We start from the raw sequence: 20,856 nt of genomic DNA on the forward strand, positions 1-20,856 counted from the left end.
GGAATATCAAAAATACGTATATAAACAAAACGCGTTCCTTGCATAAGTGATATTAAAGCGCGTGCCCGTGCCACTCGTCCTCCAAATACTTACTAAATATAGTACAACGTATCTACAATCATTGCGACTAACTCATACCTCAGTAAATAAGTAACCAGGATAAATATACGTTTAGGTAATTAAGATATAAAACATACATATAACAAGAAATATCTTTAAAAAAGATATACGGCGTTGATTGTGGTTGCAGTTAATGATAGGTAAAGACTTCAATGAATGAGATCAAAGATAGCGAATGTCTTTTTCTGTGCAGTTCTTAGCTGCAGCAAACGCAGTACGGGATGATACGCGGAGTTTTCGCGGCTTATTTTACATTATTACATATTGCTGGTCATAAACGTATAGATACAAAACAGAAAACCAAAAGAAGAATGGAAGTGAAACATATGAGTCAACCGGCCACACGCGAAGTATCCGTACATATTTTAAATATTTATACGCGCGTTCTTCGAACAAACCTGTTTTAGTGGTTTGTCTGGCGTTGCTATTTGATTCGATTATTAACAGTATCGAGAATCATTGCGCTCATGCTTAATTCATTAGACAATATGATGGCATAATTCTTGTTAAATTAATTAAAAATAATATTTATCATGGTATTGTTGTAAAACACATTAAGAATCTGTTATTGACAAACCATATGCTGGATATCTTCATTTAACATCTGTCTGGTCTAAAGAAAATTCCAGTTCACCTAGTTCACGCTATAGCGTCTTTATTATGTAACGATTATTTTCCTGGCCGCGAACTCCGATCAGCACATAGGGTAGAGACGCAGCGATGACCTGTATGTAAACTCTGACATTCACACACAGTGGCCGCAAATTGACCCGATATACCTCGCGAGTTGAAATGCAATGCATTAAAGTGAGTCTTCGCTTACACTGCTCTCTATACTTTAACATGTTAACATGTTGACAGGAATATGGAAGTTAGTACTAAATATGAGACCATAGCCTTTAAATGCAAACGTTCTCGCGCTGAAAATCTTCTGAAAATAAAAGGTGGACGCACAAACTGTATTGATGTCGAGATTGAGTGTAAAACTGTTCTATCTATTAAGCCTTTTCATTAGATATAAAATTGTTTCATGCTGAACACGCAGTAAAACAGTTTTCCAAAGACGCGGACCTGTTTCCAATGTTCTGGTCGTATTCTCAAATCAGCCAATGCAGTCAATGAAGTGTATTCATCTGTACTTGGCCGCGGGAAGTTTTATTTGAATTCTATTGGACGCTAACAAAGGTCAGGCTAAGGTGAAAAGCTGGCGTATACAGCTAACGCCGAAAAATTTACATGTTCCCTGTCTGCCGAACCCGATCCATGGACTATAGCCACAAGAGGTTTCTATGTACCTATGTAGCCGGATTGCGCCCTCAGAGCGCCCAACACCGACACAGATCACGCTACTCTCCGGTCAAACACAATACTGCATAGGACTGCTGCCTTTGTCACCATATTATCAGAATCATTAACGTGCAAAATGGAAACTTTCAACTGTCCTTTCACTTCATACATAAGCCATTGCCGATCTTCAATGATCGCTTATTTCCGAGAGATGCATTTTATTTTTTTTCAAACTTCGAATTTTGATATATGTTTAACTTATTCATTTAGATTACATTATTTTCACTATAAATATTGACTTTGATCCAATTATCATCTGAAAAATACGATTTCGCGATTTCTTCAAAGATCGAGCGAGCCTTTTTACCTGTTTACTTATATATATCTAATTTAAGGTTACACAGATGTAAAGTTGTCGTGGCCGAGTGGGTAAGGCGATGAAATTGAAATCTTTTGGGATTTTCCCGCGCAGGTTCGATTCCTGCCGACATCGCATACTTTTTGCGACGCGTTTTATTTCTTTTCTAACGTAATTTGATTTAATATAGCACATAAGCTATGTTTATTGTTAAATATGTTGAAAATTGTATGCACATCCTTCAATTTTAAAATTAAAACAACGTTATGGCTAAATTGATTAATTTACTGCTGAAAATACGAATGATGCATGTTGCATTTTTATTTTTATTTCAAAAAGTAAACGGTAAATCTGTTTATTTTTTGGTATTTTTGCTGTATATAGTGTTTCTATAAAAACTTAATTTAAAATATAACTTAAATGATACTATTTTGAATTTTATGACACTTTGTTTTTAACCGACCCAATTTTTACTTGGCTGAAATCACTTACATTTTATGGCGCTATTCCATAGATTAAAATTTGTAAAAAATAAATGTCTGTAAAAGAATACTTATTTCATCTTGTTTTAACTTTAAACACCTTTACTGCATCTGTACACACCAACTGCATGCCCATATTTGGAAATTTGAATGAATTATGGAACTTTTATATACCCCAGGGGTGAAAATAAACTGGACAAAAGCCGAGCGTGAGGGTGGTTTTGAAAAAATCGGTTTATTTTTTTTTAAGCATGGAAAGCTACCTACAAATTTGCATGTAGTTTAGTGAAATGATGCTGATTAGGAAAATAATTAATTAAATTATATTTGGATATGTGCCCATTAGAGGTGCGCAAGCTTAAAAAGTTAGAATTACCGAAATTCCCGTTCTTACACGTTGTAGCATGGATCAGGTATTGAACACGATACACGTGTGTATTAGCACCTTACTGTAGTCCCGGCGGGGTTATCAACTGCACCAATACACCGGTAAGCAACCAGGGGAATATCATATGAAAAAAGAACTATCATGCATGTTTGATGTGTTAAAGTGTGTCACTAAATTTCCCTAACTGCCGATGTCGGCTATAATTTCGCTATAAACATGCACAGAAATTAACATATATATAATGTTATTGCCGGTATGTTATTGGACATTTTGTATGTCAAATGTTCATTATTTGTATTAAAATTAAGACGATGCTTATTTGCCAGAAAGCGTTTATTTCAAATTCAAAACAAGCAATAATCATACATAATACAAAAATATAAAACTAACAAAATGACAACACTCTCGCTTAACGCAACGTTCAGAAGCACGCGCACTTAACAAAATTATTGCAACTAATGCAAGCTGTAACTAATATGTGACTACTTGCTATACAACCAGTATCATGCGAAAATTGATCTTATTTAATTGTGGTTCCCTCTTTGAATTTATGTTGCCTGTCGACTTTTAGAATAATGTGTCAGTAAGAAATGTATTGCTTGCTCTACAACCAGCATCATGCGAAAATGGATCTTATTTAATTGTAAATCCCTCTTTGAACTTAAGTTGTCAGTCGACTTTTAGAATAATGTGTCAGTAATAAATGTTTTTCTTCAGTTTCACATGTTTTTTTAAGAAAATTTAGTGAAAGATGCAAATGTGTCTTATTTATTTTTTTCTGTGTCTTCAATGTATCTTATTTATATGTGACTGCGTGCTTATTTTTTTTTCAAGAAATGAAAGATGCAAATGTGTCTTATTTTAATTATATTCATGTCTAAAATGTGGCTTATTTATATAAGATAAAATGATATACTGCCAGTGTCATGCAAAAAAGGATCTAATTTCTTAATATCCACATTCACGCTTTGTTCTTTATTAGCACCGTCTTTAATTAGGCTATCTATTTAAAGTACAGATTACTGTGAACTTAATAATTGTGCAACGGTGATGTTGATCCATTATCGTTGTTAATTTAAAATGTAGACAACAAGTTAGCAATTAATGAAATCAGTTATTTTGGAAGTAAATCTAATTTTTTCTGTACAGTAGCCAGGTGGATGTGTATTGAGCGGATAAGATAGGGATCACCACAACAAGTTTCTAATACACAGTATAGACTTCCCCTATTATTATTAATTACCTGATTGGAATAAATAAAGTGTTAAAGATCATTTCATGTGAAAAGCAGGATTTCTGACATAATTTCAATCGTTTTGCTTTTATACACAATTTCATGGAACAATGAATATATTGGCGCGATGGAACACAATTTATAAATCAAGCTGACAGTATAGTATCATTTTTTAATTATGTGTAATTTAATTCGCATCTCTCCCTTAACTCGTTCAATGACACGTGAACTTATATCAATTATAAAACATCACGTGCATCATTAAAAAAATAATTTTAATTATGAAAACATATATGTTCTACATGGTTTTGTTTAGTTTTTTTTTCTCAACCAGAGAGACATTATAAAACATTGTTATATATAAAGCGCTTTACTTTTCTACATTACATAAAGATATATCGATTTTTTTGTTAAGTGTACGTGCTTGACATATTTATAAGAAGGCAGTGTTTATTTTTGTAATAAAATCGAAAATTGACATTTAATTTGATGCAATCCACATTGTTTAGCGGCCAAGCGCAGTATTCCGCTCTCGGCGGCCGATGGTGTATTGCAATATATACAATGAAAAGCTGGGTTTCTGACATAATTTCAATCGTTTTGTTGACGCGGACGTGCTTTTTGGTGGCCAAAAATACTATTGTTCCCTTTATTTAAACCTAAATCAGTATTTTTTTACACTTGAAGGTTTGTACAGCGGGGATTTCGGTACCGGCGCGGGTTTATGTGCTTGTTAAGAATTACCGAAATCCCCGCTAAGAGGCAACATATTATCCTGATTTATGCTTTGATTAAACATTGATAACTAAATTGCAAAAGTGTATAGCATATTGTAAATAAGGTAGTACGATATCATTTGTTTCATCAGATTTGTTTGGAAAATACTTTCTGAAGACTTATTATTACTATGTCATGTTATATTTACATATACTTTTGTGTAACCAATGTTTTAAATGTACATTTTACCTTTTTTACATTCGTTTACACATTTTTCACATTAATAAACTATTTAATAATGGAAAAAATATTCTGATAAGAGTGTTTAAATGATTAACACTAATATGATTGTGTACAAATCAACATTAATGCAAAGCCAAAACCCAAACATAATGACATATAGACCCTTTAAGGCGTAATATGGGGGATTGGCGTAAACATGGGTGATTTCGGCTCTGGGCGTACGAATGTAGCAGTACCGAAATCCCCTCTAATTATTTTCCAAAAGAAGTAACCGAATGGGAGATAATACATGTCACTGGTTGCTAATGAAAAAAAAACACTATAATAATTTTGTTGACACTTGAAGGTTTGTACAGCAGGATTTCGGTACCGGCGCGCGTTTAAGTTCTAGTGTAGAATTACCGAAATCCCCACTGAGAGGCAACTTAATGCTGTCAAGAGTGCTTAATAATTAAAATTAATATCATTTTTTTGCACCTTAACATTCATGTGAAGTCAAAAACCATTCATACCGATGACCTATTGACCCTTTAAGGCGTAAATATGGGGATTTCGGTACTAGGCGGGCGAATGTAGAATTACCGAAATCCCCTTTTCATCATCGCACATTAGTGTAACATAAATTTTAACACAATATATGTAGGGAAACTCATATGATTCGCGTAATGTGAAAATGATTATTATGCTATAATTCGACCACGAAACTTGACGTGACTTAATACCGGACATTATGGAATGGAGCTACGCTTGCCGTATTTGACATAAGACCCATTTTCGCAAATTATCTTATCAATGCTTATATGAATTTGATTGCTATAATCTAATGCGTATTCGACACGGAATTATTGTCAAGGTTTTTCATTTTGTCAATATTTATCATAGCAGGGGACATTGCTGACATCAATATGGATACTGTTTTCATTTTCTGTCGAGAAATGATATGACTTATTATCAAGATTATTTTATAGTACGGTAGCGTTCTCTTCACAAGTGAGATTTATTTGTACTGGTAAATTGCTCTTATACTCACCATTCGGACTCGACGATCGGCTCGAATTAAAATGTTAGTCGCTTAAAAGTACAAATTCATCATATTGAGCACGATTATTATTATTATTATTATTATTATTATTATTATTATTATTATTATTATTATTATTATTAATAATTATATAGCTTTTAGAAACTTATACCTTAAACAAAATCCCATTGGAAAAAAAAATCCCATGGGAAAAAAAATCCCATGGGACAAAAAAATCCCATGGGACAAAAAAATCCCATGGGATTTTTTTATTATTTTAAAACACGATATAACGCGTTGAAATCGCGAGAAATGCTCATCATTTGTTAAAAGGTAGTGTTTCTGAAGGTTACATGAATAAATCTCTAAAAATCAGAAAAAAATCCCATGGGATTTTTTTTTCCCATAAAAAAATGGGATTTTTTTTCTATCAAAGTAAATTGAACGAAAATAAGCACAAATGCTTTAACAATGCTTAAAATCGATAACTAAGCACAAACGAACGTGTTTTATGTTTTTGAAAATCCCATGGGATTTTTTCTCCCATAAAAAAAGCTGGAGAAAAATCCCATGGGAGAAACCAAAATTCCCATGGGATAATGAAAAATCCCATGGGATATTACAAAAATCCCATGGGAACCCCAACTTTGCAAATAAAGTTCATAGTGAAGAAAACGCATTTAACAAGCAAAAATAACCAATTATTAATCACAAGTTAGACTTTTATCTTATACTTTATCACAAATAAGCAAACCTTCAAGAAAAAGGGTACTTAAGTTTGCGAAATTTCGGTTTCGCAAAGTTTTTCCGGTGGCCGTTAAAATTTGAAATTTCCATGTTTTGACGTTTATTATGTGTGTTTTCGCATCAAAATAAAGGGGGTTACCATCACAATCGATACATCGCTCTTATAGCATCCTATAACAAAAGTTGCAAATTTGTAAAATTTGAAATTTCCATGTTTTGACGTTTATTCTATGCGTTTCGCATCTGAATAAAGTTTAGCATCAAAAAGAAGCAAAGTTCAAATTTTACAATTTTGCAATTTTTCAATTTTTGAATAATTCTCATGTCTGTAACTGTACAAATATGATTGTTTTGTGTGTAGCAATGAATGCAACTCAATGGCAGCTCGAAAAGCTCGATACATTGCTCTTATAGCATCTTAATACAAAAATTGCAAATTTGTAAAATTTGAAATTTCCATGTTTTGACGTTTATTATGTGTGTTTTCGCATCAAAATAAAGGGGGTTACCATCACAATCGATACATCGCTCTTATAGCATCCTATAACAAAAGTTGCAAATTTGTAAAATTTGAAATTTCCATGTTTTGACGTTTATTCTATGCGTTTCGCATCTGAATAAAGTTTAGCATCAAAAAGAAGCAAAGTTCAAATTTTACAATTTTGCAATTTTTCAATTTTTGAATAATTCTCATGTCTGGGACTGTACAAATATGATTGTTTTGTGTGTAGCAATGAATGCAACTCAATGGCAGCTCGAAAAGCTCGATACATTGCTCTTATAGCATCTTAATACAAAAATTGCAAATTTGTAAAATTTGAAATTTCCATGTTTTGACGTTTATTATGTGTGTTTTCGCATCAAAATAAAGGGGGTTACCATCACAATCGATACATCGCTCTTATAGCATCCTATAACAAAAGTTGCAAATTTGTAAAATTTGAAATTTCCATGTTTTGACGTTTATTCTATGCGTTTCGCATCTGAATAAAGTTTAGCATCAAAAAGAAGCAAAGTTCAAATTTTACAATTTTGCAATTTTTCAATTTTTGAATAATTCTCATGTCTGGGACTGTACAAATATGATTGTTTTGTGTGTAGCAATGAATGCAACTCAATGGCAGCTCGAAAAGCTCGATACATTGCTCTTATAGCATCTTAATACAAAAATTGCAAATTTGTAAAATTTGAAATTTCCATGTTTTGACGTTTATTATGTGTGTTTTCGCATCAAAATAAAGGGGGTTACCATCACAATCGATACATCGCTCTTATAGCATCCTATAACAAAAGTTGCAAATTTGTAAAATTTGAAATTTCCATGTTTTGACGTTTATTCTATGCGTTTCGCATCTGAATAAAGTTTAGCATCAAAAAGAAGCAAAGTTCAAATTTTACAATTTTGCAATTTTTCAATTTTTGAATAATTCTCATGTCTGGGACTGTACAAATATGATTGTTTTGTGTGTAGCAATGAATGCAACTCAATGGCAGCTCGAAAAGCTCGATACATTGCTCTTATAGCATCTTAATACAAAAATTGCAAATTTGTAAAATTTGAAATTTCCATGTTTTGACGTTTATTATGTGTGTTTTCGCATCAAAATAAAGGGGGTTACCATCACAATCGATACATCGCTCTTATAGCATCCTATAACAAAAGTTGCAAATTTGTAAAATTTGAAATTTCCATGTTTTGACGTTTATTCTATGCGTTTCGCATCTGAATAAAGTTTAGCATCAAAAAGAAGCAAAGTTCAAATTTTACAATTTTGCAATTTTTCAATTTTTGAATAATTCTCATGTCTGTAACTGTACAAATATGATTGTTTTGTGTGTAGCAATGAATGCAACTCAATGGCAGCTCGAAAAGCTCGATACATTGCTCTTATAGCATCTTAATACAAAAATTGCAAATTTGTAAAATTTGAAATTTCCATGTTTTGACGTTTATTATGTGTGTTTTCGCATCAAAATAAAGGGGGTTACCATCACAATCGATACATCGCTCTTATAGCATCCTATAACAAAAGTTGCAAATTTGTAAAATTTGAAATTTCCATGTTTTGACGTTTATTCTATGCGTTTCGCATCTGAATAAAGTTTAGCATCAAAAAGAAGCAAAGTTCAAATTTTACAATTTTGCAATTTTTCAATTTTTGAATAATTCTCATGTCTGGGACTGTACAAATATGATTGTTTTGTGTGTAGCAATGAATGCAACTCAATGGCAGCTCGAAAAGCTCGATACATTGCTCTTATAGCATCTTAATACAAAAATTGCAAATTTGTAAAATTTGAAATTTCCATGTTTTGACGTTTATTATGTGTGTTTTCGCATCAAAATAAAGGGGGTTACCATCACAATCGATACATCGCTCTTATAGCATCCTATAACAAAAGTTGCAAATTTGTAAAATTTGAAATTTCCATGTTTTGACGTTTATTCTATGCGTTTCGCATCTGAATAAAGTTTAGCATCAAAAAGAAGCAAAGTTCAAATTTTACAATTTTGCAATTTTTCAATTTTTGAATAATTCTCATGTCTGGGACTGTACAAATATGATTGTTTTGTGTGTAGCAATGAATGCAACTCAATGGCAGCTCGAAAAGCTCGATACATTGCTCTTATAGCATCTTAATACAAAAATTGCAAATTTGTAAAATTTGAAATTTCCATGTTTTGACGTTTATTATGTGTGTTTTCGCATCAAAATAAAGGGGGTTACCATCACAATCGATACATCGCTCTTATAGCATCCTATAACAAAAGTTGCAAATTTGTAAAATTTGAAATTTCCATGTTTTGACGTTTATTCTATGCGTTTCGCATCTGAATAAAGTTTAGCATCAAAAAGAAGCAAAGTTCAAATTTTACAATTTTGCAATTTTTCAATTTTTGAATAATTCTCATGTCTGGGACTGTACAAATATGATTGTTTTGTGTGTAGCAATGAATGCAACTCAATGGCAGCTCGAAAAGCTCGATACATTGCTCTTATAGCATCTTAATACAAAAATTGCAAATTTGTAAAATTTGAAATTTCCATGTTTTGACGTTTATTATGTGTGTTTTCGCATCAAAATAAAGGGGGTTACCATCACAATCGATACATCGCTCTTATAGCATCCTATAACAAAAGTTGCAAATTTGTAAAATTTGAAATTTCCATGTTTTGACGTTTATTCTATGCGTTTCGCATCTGAATAAAGTTTAGCATCAAAAAGAAGCAAAGTTCAAATTTTACAATTTTGCAATTTTTCAATTTTTGAATAATTCTCATGTCTGGGACTGTACAAATATGATTGTTTTGTGTGTAGCAATGAATGCAACTCAATGGCAGCTCGAAAAGCTCGATACATTGCTCTTATAGCATCTTAATACAAAAATTGCAAATTTGTAAAATTTGAAATTTCCATGTTTTGACGTTTATTATGTGTGTTTTCGCATCAAAATAAAGGGGGTTACCATCACAATCGATACATCGCTCTTATAGCATCCTATAACAAAAGTTGCAAATTTGTAAAATTTGAAATTTCCATGTTTTGACGTTTATTCTATGCGTTTCGCATCTGAATAAAGTTTAGCATCAAAAAGAAGCAAAGTTCAAATTTTACAATTTTGCAATTTTTCAATTTTTGAATAATTCTCATGTCTGGGACTGTACAAATATGATTGTTTTGTGTGTAGCAATGAATGCAACTCAATGGCAGCTCGAAAAGCTCGATACATTGCTCTTATAGCATCTTAATACAAAAATTGCAAATTTGTAAAATTTGAAATTTCCATGTTTTGACGTTTATTATGTGTGTTTTCGCATCAAAATAAAGGGGGTTACCATCACAATCGATACATCGCTCTTATAGCATCCTATAACAAAAGTTGCAAATTTGTAAAATTTGAAATTTCCATGTTTTGACGTTTATTCTATGCGTTTCGCATCTGAATAAAGTTTAGCATCAAAAAGAAGCAAAGTTCAAATTTTACAATTTTGCAATTTTTCAATTTTTGAATAATTCTCATGTCTGGGACTGTACAAATATGATTGTTTTGTGTGTAGCAATGAATGCAACTCAATGGCAGCTCGAAAAGCTCGATACATTGCTCTTATAGCATCTTAATACAAAAATTGCAAATTTGTAAAATTTGAAATTTCCATGTTTTGACGTTTATTATGTGTGTTTTCGCATCAAAATAAAGGGGGTTACCATCACAATCGATACATCGCTCTTATAGCATCCTATAACAAAAGTTGCAAATTTGTAAAATTTGAAATTTCCATGTTTTGACGTTTATTCTATGCGTTTCGCATCTGAATAAAGTTTAGCATCAAAAAGAAGCAAAGTTCAAATTTTACAATTTTGCAATTTTTCAATTTTTGAATAATTCTCATGTCTGGGACTGTACAAATATGATTGTTTTGTGTGTAGCAATGAATGCAACTCAATGGCAGCTCGAAAAGCTCGATACATTGCTCTTATAGCATCTTAATACAAAAATTGCAAATTTGTAAAATTTGAAATTTCCATGTTTTGACGTTTATTATGTGTGTTTTCGCATCAAAATAAAGGGGGTTACCATCACAATCGATACATCGCTCTTATAGCATCCTATAACAAAAGTTGCAAATTTGTAAAATTTGAAATTTCCATGTTTTGACGTTTATTCTATGCGTTTCGCATCTGAATAAAGTTTAGCATCAAAAAGAAGCAAAGTTCAAATTTTACAATTTTGCAATTTTTCAATTTTTGAATAATTCTCATGTCTGGGACTGTACAAATATGATTGTTTTGTGTGTAGCAATGAATGCAACTCAATGGCAGCTCGAAAAGCTCGATACATTGCTCTTATAGCATCTTAATACAAAAATTGCAAATTTGTAAAATTTGAAATTTCCATGTTTTGACGTTTATTATGTGTGTTTTCGCATCAAAATAAAGGGGGTTACCATCACAATCGATACATCGCTCTTATAGCATCCTATAACAAAAGTTGCAAATTTGTAAAATTTGAAATTTCCATGTTTTGACGTTTATTCTATGCGTTTCGCATCTGAATAAAGTTTAGCATCAAAAAGAAGCAAAGTTCAAATTTTACAATTTTGCAATTTTTCAATTTTTGAATAATTCTCATGTCTGGGACTGTACAAATATGATTGTTTTGTGTGTAGCAATGAATGCAACTCAATGGCAGCTCGAAAAGCTCGATACATTGCTCTTATAGCATCTTAATACAAAAATTGCAAATTTGTAAAATTTGAAATTTCCATGTTTTGACGTTTATTATGTGTGTTTTCGCATCAAAATAAAGGGGGTTACCATCACAATCGATACATCGCTCTTATAGCATCCTATAACAAAAGTTGCAAATTTGTAAAATTTGAAATTTCCATGTTTTGACGTTTATTCTATGCGTTTCGCATCTGAATAAAGTTTAGCATCAAAAAGAAGCAAAGTTCAAATTTTACAATTTTGCAATTTTTCAATTTTTGAATAATTCTCATGTCTGGGACTGTACAAATATGATTGTTTTGTGTGTAGCAATGAATGCAACTCAATGGCAGCTCGAAAAGCTCGATACATTGCTCTTATAGCATCTTAATACAAAAATTGCAAATTTGTAAAATTTGAAATTTCCATGTTTTGACGTTTATTATGTGTGTTTTCGCATCAAAATAAAGGGGGTTACCATCACAATCGATACATCGCTCTTATAGCATCCTATAACAAAAGTTGCAAATTTGTAAAATTTGAAATTTCCATGTTTTGACGTTTATTCTATGCGTTTCGCATCTGAATAAAGTTTAGCATCAAAAAGAAGCAAAGTTCAAATTTTACAATTTTGCAATTTTTCAATTTTTGAATAATTCTCATGTCTGGGACTGTACAAATATGATTGTTTTGTGTGTAGCAATGAATGCAACTCAATGGCAGCTCGAAAAGCTCGATACATTGCTCTTATAGCATCTTAATACAAAAATTGCAAATTTGTAAAATTTGAAATTTCCATGTTTTGACGTTTATTATGTGTGTTTTCGCATCAAAATAAAGGGGGTTACCATCACAATCGATACATCGCTCTTATAGCATCCTATAACAAAAGTTGCAAATTTGTAAAATTTGAAATTTCCATGTTTTGACGTTTATTCTATGCGTTTCGCATCTGAATAAAGTTTAGCATCAAAAAGAAGCAAAGTTCAAATTTTACAATTTTGCAATTTTTCAATTTTTGAATAATTCTCATGTCTGGGACTGTACAAATATGATTGTTTTGTGTGTAGCAATGAATGCAACTCAATGGCAGCTCGAAAAGCTCGATACATTGCTCTTATAGCATCTTAATACAAAAATTGCAAATTTGTAAAATTTGAAATTTCCATGTTTTGACGTTTATTATGTGTGTTTTCGCATCAAAATAAAGGGGGTTACCATCACAATCGATACATCGCTCTTATAGCATCCTATAACAAAAGTTGCAAATTTGTAAAATTTGAAATTTCCATGTTTTGACGTTTATTCTATGCGTTTCGCATCTGAATAAAGTTTAGCATCAAAAAGAAGCAAAGTTCAAATTTTACAATTTTGCAATTTTTCAATTTTTGAATAATTCTCATGTCTGGGACTGTACAAATATGATTGTTTTGTGTGTAGCAATGAATGCAACTCAATGGCAGCTCGAAAAGCTCGATACATTGCTCTTATAGCATCTTAATACAAAAATTGCAAATTTGTAAAATTTGAAATTTCCATGTTTTGACGTTTATTATGTGTGTTTTCGCATCAAAATAAAGGGGGTTACCATCACAATCGATACATCGCTCTTATAGCATCCTATAACAAAAGTTGCAAATTTGTAAAATTTGAAATTTCCATGTTTTGACGTTTATTCTATGCGTTTCGCATCTGAATAAAGTTTAGCATCAAAAAGAAGCAAAGTTCAAATTTTACAATTTTGCAATTTTTCAATTTTTGAATAATTCTCATGTCTGGGACTGTACAAATATGATTGTTTTGTGTGTAGCAATGAATGCAACTCAATGGCAGCTCGAAAAGCTCGATACATTGCTCTTATAGCATCTTAATACAAAAATTGCAAATTTGTAAAATTTGAAATTTCCATGTTTTGACGTTTATTATGTGTGTTTTCGCATCAAAATAAAGGGGGTTACCATCACAATCGATACATCGCTCTTATAGCATCCTATAACAAAAGTTGCAAATTTGTAAAATTTGAAATTTCCATGTTTTGACGTTTATTCTATGCGTTTCGCATCTGAATAAAGTTTAGCATCAAAAAGAAGCAAAGTTCAAATTTTACAATTTTGCAATTTTTCAATTTTTGAATAATTCTCATGTCTGGGACTGTACAAATATGATTGTTTTGTGTGTAGCAATGAATGCAACTCAATGGCAGCTCGAAAAGCTCGATACATTGCTCTTATAGCATCTTAATACAAAAATTGCAAATTTGTAAAATTTGAAATTTCCATGTTTTGACGTTTATTATGTGTGTTTTCGCATCAAAATAAAGGGGGTTACCATCACAATCGATACATCGCTCTTATAGCATCCTATAACAAAAGTTGCAAATTTGTAAAATTTGAAATTTCCATGTTTTGACGTTTATTCTATGCGTTTCGCATCTGAATAAAGTTTAGCATCAAAAAGAAGCAAAGTTCAAATTTTACAATTTTGCAATTTTTCAATTTTTGAATAATTCTCATGTCTGGGACTGTACAAATATGATTGTTTTGTGTGTAGCAATGAATGCAACTCAATGGCAGCTCGAAAAGCTCGATACATTGCTCTTATAGCATCTTAATACAAAAATTGCAAATTTGTAAAATTTGAAATTTCCATGTTTTGACGTTTATTATGTGTGTTTTCGCATCAAAATAAAGGGGGTTACCATCACAATCGATACATCGCTCTTATAGCATCCTATAACAAAAGTTGCAAATTTGTAAAATTTGAAATTTCCATGTTTTGACGTTTATTCTATGCGTTTCGCATCTGAATAAAGTTTAGCATCAAAAAGAAGCAAAGTTCAAATTTTACAATTTTGCAATTTTTCAATTTTTGAATAATTCTCATGTCTGGGACTGTACAAATATGATTGTTTTGTGTGTAGCAATGAATGCAACTCAATGGCAGCTCGAAAAGCTCGATACATTGCTCTTATAGCATCTTAATACAAAAATTGCAAATTTGTAAAATTTGAAATTTCCATGTTTTGACGTTTATTATGTGTGTTTTCGCATCAAAATAAAGGGGGTTACCATCACAATCGATACATCGCTCTTATAGCATCCTATAACAAAAGTTGCAAATTTGTAAAATTTGAAATTTCCATGTTTTGACGTTTATTCTATGCGTTTCGCATCTGAATAAAGTTTAGCATCAAAAAGAAGCAAAGTTCAAATTTTACAATTTTGCAATTTTTCAATTTTTGAATAATTCTCATGTCTGGGACTGTACAAATATGATTGTTTTGTGTGTAGCAATGAATGCAACTCAATGGCAGCTCGAAAAGCTCGATACATTGCTCTTATAGCATCTTAATACAAAAATTGCAAATTTGTAAAATTTGAAATTTCCATGTTTTGACGTTTATTATGTGTGTTTTCGCATCAAAATAAAGGGGGTTACCATCACAATCGATACATCGCTCTTATAGCATCCTATAACAAAAGTTGCAAATTTGTAAAATTTGAAATTTCCATGTTTTGACGTTTATTCTATGCGTTTCGCATCTGAATAAAGTTTAGCATCAAAAAGAAGCAAAGTTCAAATTTTACAATTTTGCAATTTTTCAATTTTTGAATAATTCTCATGTCTGGGACTGTACAAATATGATTGTTTTGTGTGTAGCAATGAATGCAACTCAATGGCAGCTCGAAAAGCTCGATACATTGCTCTTATAGCATCTTAATACAAAAATTGCAAATTTGTAAAATTTGAAATTTCCATGTTTTGACGTTTATTATGTGTGTTTTCGCATCAAAATAAAGGGGGTTACCATCACAATCGATACATCGCTCTTATAGCATCCTATAACAAAAGTTGCAAATTTGTAAAATTTGAAATTTCCATGTTTTGACGTTTATTCTATGCGTTTCGCATCTGAATAAAGTTTAGCATCAAAAAGAAGCAAAGTTCAAATTTTACAATTTTGCAATTTTTCAATTTTTGAATAATTCTCATGTCTGGGACTGTACAAATATGATTGTTTTGTGTGTAGCAATGAATGCAACTCAATGGCAGCTCGAAAAGCTCGATACATTGCTCTTATAGCATCTTAATACAAAAATTGCAAATTTGTAAAATTTGAAATTTCCATGTTTTGACGTTTATTATGTGTGTTTTCGCATCAAAATAAAGGGGGTTACCATCACAATCGATACATCGCTCTTATAGCATCCTATAACAAAAGTTGCAAATTTGTAAAATTTGAAATTTCCATGTTTTGACGTTTATTCTATGCGTTTCGCATCTGAATAAAGTTTAGCATCAAAAAGAAGCAAAGTTCAAATTTTACAATTTTGCAATTTTTCAATTTTTGAATAATTCTCATGTCTGGGACTGTACAAATATGATTGTTTTGTGTGTAGCAATGAATGCAACTCAATGGCAGCTCGAAAAGCTCGATACATTGCTCTTATAGCATCTTAATACAAAAATTGCAAATTTGTAAAATTTGAAATTTCCATGTTTTGACGTTTATTATGTGTGTTTTCGCATCAAAATAAAGGGGGTTACCATCACAATCGATACATCGCTCTTATAGCATCCTATAACAAAAGTTGCAAATTTGTAAAATTTGAAATTTCCATGTTTTGACGTTTATTCTATGCGTTTCGCATCTGAATAAAGTTTAGCATCAAAAAGAAGCAAAGTTCAAATTTTACAATTTTGCAATTTTTCAATTTTTGAATAATTCTCATGTCTGGGACTGTACAAATATGATTGTTTTGTGTGTAGCAATGAATGCAACTCAATGGCAGCTCGAAAAGCTCGATACATTGCTCTTATAGCATCTTAATACAAAAATTGCAAATTTGTAAAATTTGAAATTTCCATGTTTTGACGTTTATTATGTGTGTTTTCGCATCAAAATAAAGGGGGTTACCATCACAATCGATACATCGCTCTTATAGCATCCTATAACAAAAGTTGCAAATTTGTAAAATTTGAAATTTCCATGTTTTGACGTTTATTCTATGCGTTTCGCATCTGAATAAAGTTTAGCATCAAAAAGAAGCAAAGTTCAAATTTTACAATTTTGCAATTTTTCAATTTTTGAATAATTCTCATGTCTGGGACTGTACAAATATGATTGTTTTGTGTGTAGCAATGAATGCAACTCAATGGCAGCTCGAAAAGCTCGATACATTGCTCTTATAGCATCTTAATACAAAAATTGCAAATTTGTAAAATTTGAAATTTCCATGTTTTGACGTTTATTATGTGTGTTTTCGCATCAAAATAAAGGGGGTTACCATCACAATCGATACATCGCTCTTATAGCATCCTATAACAAAAGTTGCAAATTTGTAAAATTTGAAATTTCCATGTTTTGACGTTTATTCTATGCGTTTCGCATCTGAATAAAGTTTAGCATCAAAAAGAAGCAAAGTTCAAATTTTACAATTTTGCAATTTTTCAATTTTTGAATAATTCTCATGTCTGGGACTGTACAAATATGATTGTTTTGTGTGTAGCAATGAATGCAACTCAATGGCAGCTCGAAAAGCTCGATACATTGCTCTTATAGCATCTTAATACAAAAATTGCAAATTTGTAAAATTTGAAATTTCCATGTTTTGACGTTTATTATGTGTGTTTTCGCATCAAAATAAAGGGGGTTACCATCACAATCGATACATCGCTCTTATAGCATCCTATAACAAAAGTTGCAAATTTGTAAAATTTGAAATTTCCATGTTTTGACGTTTATTCTATGCGTTTCGCATCTGAATAAAGTTTAGCATCAAAAAGAAGCAAAGTTCAAATTTTACAATTTTGCAATTTTTCAATTTTTGAATAATTCTCATGTCTGGGACTGTACAAATATGATTGTTTTGTGTGTAGCAATGAATGCAACTCAATGGCAGCTCGAAAAGCTCGATACATTGCTCTTATAGCATCTTAATACAAAAATTGCAAATTTGTAAAATTTGAAATTTCCATGTTTTGACGTTTATTATGTGTGTTTTCGCATCAAAATAAAGGGGGTTACCATCACAATCGATACATCGCTCTTATAGCATCCTATAACAAAAGTTGCAAATTTGTAAAATTTGAAATTTCCATGTTTTGACGTTTATTCTATGCGTTTCGCATCTGAATAAAGTTTAGCATCAAAAAGAAGCAAAGTTCAAATTTTACAATTTTGCAATTTTTCAATTTTTGAATAATTCTCATGTCTGGGACTGTACAAATATGATTGTTTTGTGTGTAGCAATGAATGCAACTCAATGGCAGCTCGAAAAGCTCGATACATTGCTCTTATAGCATCTTAATACAAAAATTGCAAATTTGTAAAATTTGAAATTTCCATGTTTTGACGTTTATTATGTGTGTTTTCGCATCAAAATAAAGGGGGTTACCATCACAATCGATACATCGCTCTTATAGCATCCTATAACAAAAGTTGCAAATTTGTAAAATTTGAAATTTCCATGTTTTGACGTTTATTCTATGCGTTTCGCATCTGAATAAAGTTTAGCATCAAAAAGAAGCAAAGTTCAAATTTTACAATTTTGCAATTTTTCAATTTTTGAATAATTCTCATGTCTGGGACTGTACAAATATGATTGTTTTGTGTGTAGCAATGAATGCAACTCAATGGCAGCTCGAAAAGCTCGATACATTGCTCTTATAGCATCTTAATACAAAAATTGCAAATTTGTAAAATTTGAAATTTCCATGTTTTGACGTTTATTATGTGTGTTTTCGCATCAAAATAAAGGGGGTTACCATCACAATCGATACATCGCTCTTATAGCATCCTATAACAAAAGTTGCAAATTTGTAAAATTTGAAATTTCCATGTTTTGACGTTTATTCTATGCGTTTCGCATCTGAATAAAGTTTAGCATCAAAAAGAAGCAAAGTTCAAATTTTACAATTTTGCAATTTTTCAATTTTTGAATAATTCTCATGTCTGGGACTGTACAAATATGATTGTTTTGTGTGTAGCAATGAATGCAACTCAATGGCAGCTCGAAAAGCTCGATACATTGCTCTTATAGCATCTTAATACAAAAATTGCAAATTTGTAAAATTTGAAATTTCCATGTTTTGACGTTTATTATGTGTGTTTTCGCATCAAAATAAAGGGGGTTACCATCACAATCGATACATCGCTCTTATAGCATCCTATAACAAAAGTTGCAAATTTGTAAAATTTGAAATTTCCATGTTTTGACGTTTATTCTATGCGTTTCGCATCTGAATAAAGTTTAGCATCAAAAAGAAGCAAAGTTCAAATTTTACAATTTTGCAATTTTTCAATTTTTGAATAATTCTCATGTCTGGGACTGTACAAATATGATTGTTTTGTGTGTAGCAATGAATGCAACTCAATGGCAGCTCGAAAAGCTCGATACATTGCTCTTATAGCATCTTAATACAAAAATTGCAAATTTGTAAAATTTGAAATTTCCATGTTTTGACGTTTATTATGTGTGTTTTCGCATCAAAATAAAGGGGGTTACCATCACAATCGATACATCGCTCTTATAGCATCCTATAACAAAAGTTGCAAATTTGTAAAATTTGAAATTTCCATGTTTTGACGTTTATTCTATGCGTTTCGCATCTGAATAAAGTTTAGCATCAAAAAGAAGCAAAGTTCAAATTTTACAATTTTGCAATTTTTCAATTTTTGAATAATTCTCATGTCTGGGACTGTACAAATATGATTGTTTTGTGTGTAGCAATGAATGCAACTCAATGGCAGCTCGAAAAGCTCGATACATTGCTCTTATAGCATCTTAATACAAAAATTGCAAATTTGTAAAATTTGAAATTTCCATGTTTTGACGTTTATTATGTGTGTTTTCGCATCAAAATAAAGGGGGTTACCATCACAATCGATACATCGCTCTTATAGCATCCTATAACAAAAGTTGCAAATTTGTAAAATTTGAAATTTCCATGTTTTGACGTTTATTCTATGCGTTTCGCATCTGAATAAAGTTTAGCATCAAAAAGAAGCAAAGTTCAAATTTTACAATTTTGCAATTTTTCAATTTTTGAATAATTCTCATGTCTGGGACTGTACAAATATGATTGTTTTGTGTGTAGCAATGAATGCAACTCAATGGCAGCTCGAAAAGCTCGATACATTGCTCTTATAGCATCTTAATACAAAAATTGCAAATTTGTAAAATTTGAAATTTCCATGTTTTGACGTTTATTATGTGTGTTTTCGCATCAAAATAAAGGGGGTTACCATCACAATCGATACATCGCTCTTATAGCATCCTATAACAAAAGTTGCAAATTTGTAAAATTTGAAATTTCCATGTTTTGACGTTTATTCTATGCGTTTCGCATCTGAATAAAGTTTAGCATCAAAAAGAAGCAAAGTTCAAATTTTACAATTTTGCAATTTTTCAATTTTTGAATAATTCTCATGTCTGGGACTGTACAAATATGATTGTTTTGTGTGTAGCAATGAATGCAACTCAATGGCAGCTCGAAAAGCTCGATACATTGCTCTTATAGCATCTTAATACAAAAATTGCAAATTTGTAAAATTTGAAATTTCCATGTTTTGACGTTTATTATGTGTGTTTTCGCATCAAAATAAAGGGGGTTACCATCACAATCGATACATCGCTCTTATAGCATCCTATAACAAAAGTTGCAAATTTGTAAAATTTGAAATTTCCATGTTTTGACGTTTATTCTATGCGTTTCGCATCTGAATAAAGTTTAGCATCAAAAAGAAGCAAAGTTCAAATTTTACAATTTTGCAATTTTTCAATTTTTGAATAATTCTCATGTCTGGGACTGTACAAATATGATTGTTTTGTGTGTAGCAATGAATGCAACTCAATGGCAGCTCGAAAAGCTCGATACATTGCTCTTATAGCATCTTAATACAAAAATTGCAAATTTGTAAAATTTGAAATTTCCATGTTTTGACGTTTATTATGTGTGTTTTCGCATCAAAATAAAGGGGGTTACCATCACAATCGATACATCGCTCTTATAGCATCCTATAACAAAAGTTGCAAATTTGTAAAA

The 20,856-nt window shown here is 31.3% G+C and overlaps 1 protein-coding gene across 1 annotated transcript in view; it reads left to right on the forward strand.

Moving 5' to 3' along the window:
- LOC127880113 (piwi-like protein 1) overlaps positions 1 to 20,856 on the forward strand; it is a 124,474-nt gene that overhangs the window by 50,721 nt on the left and 52,897 nt on the right.

The sequence above is a fragment of the Dreissena polymorpha genome, chromosome 1, assembly GCF_020536995.1.
Source record: "Dreissena polymorpha isolate Duluth1 chromosome 1, UMN_Dpol_1.0, whole genome shotgun sequence".
NCBI classification, from domain to species: Eukaryota; Metazoa; Mollusca; class Bivalvia; order Myida; family Dreissenidae; genus Dreissena; species Dreissena polymorpha.